Genomic DNA, 10704 nt, shown 5'->3' on the forward strand with positions numbered 1-10704 from the left:
GCTTCCCCCCGTGGTCCCCCTCCAGCCCAGGATGGGGTATACCTCCTTCCCATCTACATACAGATTGTCCCTTCTCTCTTCCTTCTACTTCCTTGATCCCTAAGATGCCTCAGGAGCCAGGCCTCAAGGTGACGGGGGTTGGGGGAAGCCCAAGGTTGACCCAGACTCTTTCTGATGGATTCCGTCATCCTCCTTGTCCTCTGTCCATCTGTTTTCAGAGATCAAATTCCATGGCCCTTTGTGAGATGGGCACATTGAGGGTGTGGACCCAGATCTGATCTATTGCTTCTCTTGGGTTGTCTGCACCAGGAGTTTTCACCCTGGACTGTTTCACTTTGACTCCCCCCTGCTGGCAACATCCTGACAACAGAGGTGATGAATCTTACAGAGGAAGAAACATGTCCCCTCAGAGAGGTCCATCTGGCTACCCCATTACCCAGCATCCTAGAAAGAAAAGTTTAGACGACCCTCCCTGGGAGGTCACAGCTCCAGGGGCTGCCCAGAGAACCAGAGTAGAGACAAGCAGGCAGTGCCGACATGTGGCTGCGGGCTCTCATTTTTGGATCTTCCTCCACCCCTAGGCCCACATCATCTCAGTCCTACAAAACCTGCCCTTAAAGGCCTTTGCTTGCAAGGACGTCTGAGCATCAGAAGCCGTCTTGGTCAAAGGGCCCCAAGGAGGGGGTTGCAGGCACCTTTTGCTTCTCATCCTTGGAAAGGCCTCTTTTGGACTCCCCCCTCCCTCCATACCTAGGAGCTCAGCACTCCATCCCTCCCAGGCCTGGGGTCCCTCTCTACTGACCTGTTGTCTCCTTCATCTCATCCCTGCTGGTTTCATTGGGTTGGAGGAGTCGGTGCAGAAGGGTCACCATCTCATTCGAGCTATTTTATTTTCCTTTCTGTGACACAGTCTACCTCAGCCAGTCTTTCTTCCTTGCCAGAAGTGGACACCCTGGGTCCTTGCCTCCCGCTCCCCATTCCCTGTCCTCCACCCTAGCCTGATTCAATCCTTCCCAGAATCTCTAGAGGGTGCTTGCAGTGAGAACCACAGCCCAGAGGGGACTTCAGAGTCCCCTAAGCCACCTATCCTCCACATCTACTAGAAAGAAGAAACGGAAGCCCAGAGAGCACCAGGGACTTGCCCAAGACCACACAGGAAGTCCATGGTAGAGTTAGGTTTTTCCTGGGGATGAGAGGTAGTCATTTAGTCGCTACATCATGTCTGACTCCTTGTGACCCCGTGGACTGCAGCACCCTAGGCTTCCTTGTCCTTCACTGTCTCCCAGAGTTTGCTAAAATTCATGTCCATTGAGTCAGTGATGCTATCCAACTAAGTTGGGCCCATCTTAATTTTGTCAGGGATAGAAGAGAACAGGATGCTCTAGGTATCAAATATGCTGGGCCCTGCCTTGCCATCAGTATCTCAACCCCTAGGAGACCATGTCCCCAGGGCAGACTTCTGGCTCCCAGGTGTTTGGAATTGATGTCCCAGGCTGCTGACTGTGCTCCCCAAACCTCTCCAGGCAGCACACCCCCTCATCACACCCCCACGCACTGATGTACCACGTGCCTTGTGAATATCACCCTGGTTGGACAGCACAGAGACCTCCATCCCTCCCCTGCAGGGGGCTCCCCAACAAGGAAGTCTTCCTTGGTCCTCTCCTTTCATCTGTCTCATCCTCCTGTCTCTCCCAAATCTCCTTTACCCCCAGCTAGCTCCCTGCTACACCTGTGTCCTGCAGAGACATATCACCCTTGAGAGTTAAAGAAAGCAGAGGGCAGGGAGGGCAAGCCCTGGTCCAGGTCTCAGGCTCAGGGCCAGCAGGACTAGGAGTATCCAGGGAAGGTCTTGCCTGGCAGCCCCAGTGCCCTCCTAAGGGCTAAAGTTCCACAAGTCCCTTCCCTTGGAGATCATCTGGGCTGAGAATTCATAGGAACCTCGGGCAGTGGGGAGATTTCTGGGGCAGGAGTGCATGGGATGCAAATTCAAGTCCCTCCCATTAATGAAAAGAAGAGAACTAGAGATGCTGGACAGTAAAGCATGCCGAGGACTCTGGGAAACCAGAGTGCAGGCCCTGCCTATAGCAACTAAAATTCAGAATTTTGAAAAATCCAATCCTGGCCAAACTGAACACGTTTATTTGACCCATGGGCCAGCAGTTAGAAACCTGGTTCAAAATGTTGGTATGGTTCTGGGAAGCCCTGAAGAGTCTGGAAACTCCTTTGAGACTTTTCTAGTCCAACCCTAAACCCCCACAGCTTAGCCACGTGAGAGCAGGCCCCGTGCCCTCTCAGCTGAAAAGGCCAGGGAAGTCTGGGCATCTGTAAGGTCCCTGGTTTGGGAACTATCCACCAGTAAGGGCTACAGGACCCTCCAGAGCCTGAGAGGGGCAGTGTAAAACCCGGGGTCTTCTCCAGTTTGGGGCCCCCAGTTAGGAAGAAACTGTTTTGGGATGAGAGAGAGTTGGGGTATAGCCAGAGAGGACTGAAGGCCAGGAGCCAACTGCCCCCATCCTGGGCTGGGCCATGCCACTCTTCGGCAGGCACCCTCAGGATAGCCCCCTCCCAGGTAAGGCCTGCAGGTGGAGGAGCTATCAGTTTCTGTACTTCTGTGCTTTGTGATGTTTCAATGAAAGATTACAAGCGAGTGCCAAGCCACATGGGCAGCAGTGGAGATGGGGCTGGTGATACCACTTCCCAGACGGAGGGACTTCTGAGACCCTGGGGCGGGGCTAATGTGCCCTTCTGTTTGGGGAGGGGCTAGGACATTCCCAGTTCTTAGTTGCTACAGATTGAGGGGAGGGGAGGAAGACAGGAAGTTGTGGAAGTGGGAAAGGAAGTCCTAATCTAGGGATGGCCTAGTTCCTGGAAGTAGAAACCTCCTCCCACCCCCCCCCCACCCCCCCGCAGGGAGTGCAGAGGAGAGGGGCAGAGTCCCACTGTGCCCTGCCTCCTTTAGCCTTCCCCTCTCCCAGCAAGAAGGGGGCTGCCTTCTTCCCAGCAATCCTGGCCTTTATTCTATGCACATTGTAAGGGAACCCCGAGGCCAGGCTGAAGGGATGGGGGCCCTGGAGCACCTGCAATAATTCCAGAGTGGAGGGTAGCTTGAGACAAAGAGTGAGAATGGCAAAGGATGTTCTTCCATCTCCCTTTCCCCCCAATCCAAGAATCCAAAACAGGCCTGTCTCCACTGGGTTAAACAATCAAACTTGGAGGGAACCTATCTGAACAGCCCCCCAAATCCACTGGTTTTTTTAAAATCAGTCATAAACTAGCTGGAAGGGACTCGAATGATTCCCAGAGACCTCATTATTTTCACCCCTGAGGATCCCATAGTTTGGGAGATTCCCCTCCTCCCCAGTTGAGCCTCACTTCCTGAAGAATAATTTTCCCATGTTAAATGAACTCAAGCTGAGCTTCTGAATGCAGATAAATGCTTCCACAGCCTTGAGTTAGCTTTTAGGGTTTAAAGGTGGGAGGAATATCTGCCTTCTGTTGGCATGCTTAATACATAATTTTCAAGAGCACTTGTGGGCCCTCATTTCTGCCTCTGGGACCCCAAGTTAGGAACTAGTGGCTTGTTCATGCAGCATCTGTTTTACCAAAGGAGAAGGCCCGGAAGACACCGCCAGAGGAAAGGTCAGACAGTGAGTTTGTAGCAGGGTAGGACCAGAGCCCAGGTTCTTCGAGGTCCCATTCGAACACCCCAGCCCTGATGCCTCCCCTCCCATTTCTCCGCCAACTCCAGGAACCACTAGCCATGCCTGAGGGGCTGAGTTCCCTCCTTCAGCACAATTCCGGGTGATTCTCCCCTCCAAGTTCTCTCTGCCCCTCCTAATCGGCCCCCAAACCTTACCCATTGTGCTTCCCATTCCGGTCCCACCTCCTGGTATTTACTACATCTGTGCCATCCTCAGTCCTGGACCCCACTCACCCTCTGCCCTTCCCCCGGGAGGGGGAGGGGACCCCAAGCTGGGACTTCTGTACTGAGACTCTTTTGTACACCACAAACTTTTTGTATATTTTTAATTTTGCTGCGACATGAGATATTAAAAGTCATTTCAGTACGTGCTGTTTGTGTCCTATTGTTTTGGCTATTCTGGGCCAGAGAAAGGAGATGAGGAAGAAGGGTGCGGGGAGGAAAGGTACCCTCTGCCATATCCCCTGTGGCTCCGGTGCTCTGTTAAGAAACAGAGGCACTTGGTGGCAGTCCACAAAGTTCCCTGTTGATCGGACAAAGCCTCAATCACTCAACCAGAATGGCTCAGGTCAGTTTAGTTCAGTTGCTCAGTTTGACTCTTTGTGACCCCATGGACTGCAGGACACCAGGCGTCCCTGTCCATCGCCAACTCCCGGAGTTTATTCAAACTCATGTCCACTGAATCGGTGACACCACCCAACCATCTCATCCTCTGTCGTCCCTTCTCCTGCCTTCAATCTTTCCCAACATCAGGGTCTTTTCAAATGAGTCAGTTCTTCGCATCAGGTGGCCAAAGTACTGCAGTTTCAGCTTCAGCATCAGTCCCTCCAATGAATATTCAGGACTGGTTTCCTTTAAGATGGACTGGTTGGATCTCCTTGTAGTCCAAGGGACTCTCAAGAGTCTTCTCCAACACCACAGTTCAAAAGCATCAATTCTTTGGCACTCAGTTTTCTTTATAGTCCAACTCTCACATCCATACATCCAGAATGGTGGGTGGGACCAAAAATTTAGGGATTTTCTCCAAATTCCTCATTTTACAGATAAAGGGGAAAAGAGATTGGGGACAGACTTGCTAGAGGCAACAGGATGAGTCCATGGACAAAGTCAGGACCTAGACTGAAGTTCCTGATGCCACTAAAATAAATGTTTGTTGTGTACCTTCTATGTGCCAGACACTCTTCTGGACACAGTGAATAAGAAAAATATAAAACAGTCATGATCGCTCCCCTCAAGGAGCTTACATTCTAGAAGGTATTGCCCTTAAATGATCTGCTTACCTCCAGAGTTTCCACCCTCTAATCCAGTGGTTCTCAAACCTTAAAATGTTTGGGGTAGAGGGGGATTATTTAAAATGCAGATTTCCGGACTTCTCTGGTGCTCCAGGACACAGGTTTGATTCCTGGTCCAGAAAGATCCCACATGCTGCGGGGCAACTAATCCAGTACACCACAACTACTGAATCCAAGCTCTAGAGCCTGTGCTCCACAAGAGGAGAATCCACCTCAGTGAGAAGCCCACAAACCGCTTCCAGAGAAAGCCCAGGCAGAGCAATGATGACCCAGTGCAGCCAAAAATAAATAAATAAAAATGAACATGGGGGGAAGTTTGCAATTAAAATTATTATAAAAATAAATAAAATGCAGAGTTCCATCTCCATGATTGGAGGATGGATAGAGCATGCCTGGGAATATGAATTTTAAAGGCTCTCCAGCGGATCTGGTGCAAGGGGATCTGAGAACCTCTCTTTGAAGACACTGCTTTAATGCCTCCTCCCTCCAATCTGATCATGACATTTCCTGACTTTTGGATCTCCTGTGACTCCCCAGGGCCTTCAGGATAAAGATTGCCAACTTTGAAAAAATGCACAAGGCAAAAGCTGTGAGTCAAGTTTATTCAGCATCTTTTTGAGGACTATAGCCCAGGAGACAGCCCCTTAGCTAGCTCTGAGAAACTGTTAGTATATATGTGATTTTGGCATAGGGAGGATACATGCAACCAAATACACAACTCCGTAGAATGTTGCTGCTAGACTTAAGGAACAGATATCTTAGTTAATGGTCTTAGTGGTTTCCTAAGTATGAGAAGATGCAAGAATCCAAGTTCATAAAAATTTCGCCTGAAAATATCTAACTATCTTAAAGTCTGTTTTGCCAGTTTTCCCAGAGTATAGAGTACCTCATTCCTAACCTCGTTTCAGGGTGTATTAAAGGTCAGTGACTGCAGTGGCTAATGACTCAATTCTTGTACCGCCAGATAGCTGGTGACTTTCTTTAGTAGACAAGATCAAACCCCTTGCCTGATGCTGACTTTTCATAACTAGACTCAAAATATCTCTTGATCTTCACCTCCAACATTATCGTACCTGGCCCTCATAGCTTCACAGTCTTAAAGCTTCTCCAAATATCCACCTTCCTGTTTCTATGAGGCCCTCTTGGGTGCCACCCGTTGGCTTTTCTCACCATTGTCTCAGGTACACCCCCATTTCCTAGGAGCCCCCAGTCCAAGTGCTCAGGGCGTAGAGCCTCTCCCTGGCCTCAGGAGGCAAGTCACAAGTGAATTGGCCTAAGACAGAAATCTCAAAGTGTGGTCCCCAGACCGGCATCATCAGGAAATTTGTTAGCAATGCTGATTCTCAGAGCCCACCCCAGACCTACGGAATCAGCCAGTGTGGGGATGAGGAGCAGCATTTTTTTATAAGCCTTCTGGGTGATTCTGATGCACACCCAAGTTTGAGAACCATTGGTCCAAGATAATTCCCCTGATTGAGGATTGGTGGGGCAGGGGCATGTGACCAATTCAGTGAGGCAGAGACTGCTGTATGTACCCAGCATCCATGCACCCCTTTTCTCTATAAAGGGCTTTTCAGCTGAGCACATGGCCACTGTGGAGTAGAGGATTGTATTTCCCAGACTCCTTTGCAATTAGTTGTTGCCATGGAAACAAGTTCCAGCCAGTGGGTTATGAGCAGTAGAACTTTGTGCTACTTCCAGGTCATCCCTCTAGAGGGAGGAGCTGTGCCTTCTAGCTCAGTTTACCCTTCCTACTGGCTGAACTGCAGCTGTGTGGAGAGCCAGCTTGAAGTTGACAGCAAAATCCTAGCATGGTGGAGCAGTGAGACAGGTAGCCCCTGGGTCCTAGACACATGGAGCTGCCATTCCTGACCTGGACTGCTTATGTGATGAAAGGGATCAACTTCTGTCGTGTTTAAGCCACTGTTTGGGGGTCTTCATGACTGCTGAAATATATCCTGGCTAATACATCTGACCCCTGGATTTCTAAGGAAAATCTTTTGAAGAATCTCTGGGAAATGTTTCCTTCTCAACAGAAAGACATACAAGAAAGGGAAACCCTTGGCCTCAATCGCTGATAGCATCAAAACCAGAATAATGATGAAGAGTATGATGTCTGTATGGCTACCCTCTCTCCATCTGTGCTAGTTTGCTAGGACTCCCATAACAAAACACGACATATTGGGCAATTTAACAGAAATTCATTTTTTCACAGTTCTGGAGTCTAGAACTCCAACATGAAGTTGTCAGCAGGATTGATTTCTTCTGAAGCTCTCTCCTTGGCTTGCAGATGGCAGCATTCTCACTGTGTCCTCACGTGGTCGTTCCTCTGTGTATATGCGCCACTGGTATCTGTGTCTTCAAATTTCCTCTTCTTATAAGGACACCAGTCAGATTAGATTAGAACCCACACTGTGGCCTCATTTCAACTTAATCACCTCTTTAAAAGCCTTATCTCCCCAAACAGCCACCCTTGGGGTACCGGGTGTTACGGCTTCAACATACAAATTTGGGAGGGATGGAATTCAGCCTGTAACACCAACAAAGCAGAAGATGTAAGAAACTTGATGCCATTCTTCTGTTTTTTTTTCCGCATGAGGGAATCTTTTAATTATATAAAGTAATCAAACACTAAACCAGAGAAGGGATTTAAAAAACCCATTTAGAAATAATGTGTGCCACCTTTTCAAAGTGAGCTCAGAGGCTGTGTATTTTCCTGGTAGAGTTTCTCTCTCAATGGTTTGGTGTTAATGGTATTTTACTTTTTCCTCTCTTAAGCCCGGTTTTCTTTTCTTTAAAAAAAAATTGTTTTTAAATTTTGTATTGGGGTATAGCTGACTAACAAGCAATGTTGTGATAGTTTCCGATGATCAGTGAAGGGACTCAGCCATACATATATGTATACCCATTCTCCCCTAAACTCCCCTCCCACTTGATATCATTCTTGAGCTGCTCAATTAACCAGCCCTGAAATCACTTATCATTGGGCTTTGTCTTGGGAGATGATAAATGTTCCTTATGTATAAGCCACCTTTGATCAGATAGTCTATTCTTAGCAGCTCAAAGCATCACATCTCAGGCACTGAGTGTTTGTTCACACCATTCCTTCTGCCTGGAGTGACCTTCCTGTACACACGCCCTTCAAATCTTGCTTCCCTTCAAACCCTGGTTCTTCTGCCACAGGCTTGGTGAATGGCTCCTGATTCTGCTTTCCCCAAACAAGTCGCTTGCCTCGGTGTCAGAGTTCTTTGCCTGTCTCTCTTTCTTTCTCACTAGATCAAGGGTCAGCATATGCCCTGGCCGCCACATCCTCCACCCACCCACTCACCATCCCTTGGCAATCTCCTTTCCACTGGGAGATTTGGTTTTTATAATACTCCAGGGCAGCCCCTGCCAATCAATTGGAGGTGCCTCAAAAGAGGTGAACTCTATTTGCCATGACTGTCAAGTCTTCAGGGCACAGATTTTGTTTTACTCACCTCTTCTTTGATTCATAAGCAGCTTTATTAATAAGTGTTACCATTGTATACTTCTGATCCCATTTAATCCCTGCAGCAGCCTCCTGAGGCAAGCACCATCATTATCCTGTTTTTGATGCATGAGATTCTGGACTCCAAGAGAGAAACTATCGGTTCAAGGTCATACACATTTGAACCTAGGTTCACCTGTCTCCTGGGCTTCCCTGGTGGCTCAGATGGTAAAGAATCTACCTGCCAATGTAGGAGACCACCTAGGAGATGGGGGTTCAATCCCTGGGTTGGGAAGATCCCCTGGAGAAGGGAATGGCTACCCACTCCAGTATTATTGCCTGGAGAATTCCATAGACAGAGGAGCCTGGTGGGCTACAGTCCATGGGGTCGCAAAGAGTTAGTTACAACTGAGTCACTAACACTTTCACTTTCCGCTGACTTGTACTAAGCACCTGATCTGTTCATGGTCCTGGGCTGGGACTGCAGAGAACACAGAGATGGTTTGCTATTTTGAGTGGCATTCAGAACACTGGTCATGTTTGAGCTCCACGGCAGTTCATGGATGTTTGGAGTTAATCCAGGAATAAGAGACGTCCCTCTTTTACACAGAGGGAAACTGAGGCTCAGAGAGAAGAAAAGGCTTGCAAAAGCCATTATGGAGGTGCCAGAGCAAGAGACCACATCTGATTCCCAGCTGCCATCTGAGGGTGGGAATTCGAGACCTGCTCAGGGGTTAACTGGGAGGGTGATGTCTAGGGCCATCAGGGATCGGCTAGTACATCCTGGCCTCTTCCTGTTAGCCCACAGGCAGAGGCTCCCACTTCCTGCTGTAGGGACATGACGGGCAGGATGTCAGGGAGCAGGGAGGGTGGCTGTGTGAGCTATCACTGAGCAGTCTGGGCCATTTCCCTACCTCCGAAAGAGGGAGGAAGGGACAGGAAGGCTGGGTCTGAGAGTCTCCTGCAGCTCTCACACCCAGAGGCAGTAGGGAGCTATGAGCTTGGCTCCCACGGCCACTGACCTGGTATACCCGCGTTAGAAAAATGTTAGAAAAAACTTTCCAAACAATCCTATGCAAGGGCCCCTGCACTTCACAGTTTCCAACTGCCTTCTCATCCACGGCCTGATTTCTCTCCTGTCATACCTCTGACTGCAGGACAGAGTTTGGGAGCTTATTGTTTCCAGTGGAAAGAGGAGGAAGCTGAGACCCAGAGAGGTGACAATAAGCAGCCTGCTTGCATCACATAGCAAATCAGTTCCAGGACTTAGGTCTCCAGAACTGAGTGGTTGGGGCAAGGTGAGGAGGGATCACTCAGAACCTTTCCCATTGCTCTGGGTGGGCCACGCAGAGGGCACAGGCCTCAGAGGTAAGTAACCAGGCTTCAGAACAGAGCAGGCAGAAATTCCAGGCCTTTGTCTCATTTACTGTGTGACCTCCTTGGGTTCACCTCTGCACTTGAGTCTGTTTTAAAAATCTGGATATCACATATAGGGCTTCCCTGGTGGCTCAGATGGTAAAGAATCCACCTGAAATGCTGGAGACCTGGGTTCGATCCCTGGGTTGAAAAGATCCCCTGGAGAAGGGAATGGTGACCCACTCCAGTATTCTTGCCTGGAAAGTTATATGGACAGAGAAACCTAGCGGGCTACAGTCTATGGGGTCACAAAGAGTTGGACACGACTGAGGGACTAATACACACACAAACACAACACATATAATAATGGTACACCGATATTGTGAAGAATAAGTGAGATGAAATACATAAAGGGCTCAGTCCAGAACCACAAAGTGAACCCTGCTTCCTTACTATTATTCTCTCAAGAGACAGTAAAACAGCCCAGAACACACAGACACACAGATAGGTGAAGAGTTAATGTTTATTGAGTACTTCACGTGTTCCAGGAGTTTTTCTAAATGAGTTTAATTCTTACAAGGTCACTCTGAGGGTCAGGCTGGCATTGTGCCCATTTTACAAATGGGGAAATGGAGGCACAAGAGGTTACAGACCCAAGGTCATAACCCTAGTAAGTGGCAAAACCAGGATTCAAACTCAAGTGGCCTATCTCTGAAGCCCTCTCTTAATATTGGTAATGGTTAATTCTTAAAATCATAACTTGCTTTCACACAATATTCCATAGTTTATGAAGCATTTGCCCACCCACTCTTTCATTTTTTTCTCACCTCAGCAGCCTACAGAGGAAGGCAATGTTTACCCCTAATTTATAAAAGGGAGGGGGAAAC

The sequence above is a fragment of the Muntiacus reevesi genome, chromosome 2 (assembly GCF_963930625.1).
Source record: "Muntiacus reevesi chromosome 2, mMunRee1.1, whole genome shotgun sequence".
Lineage (NCBI taxonomy): Eukaryota > Metazoa > Chordata > Mammalia > Artiodactyla > Cervidae > Muntiacus > Muntiacus reevesi.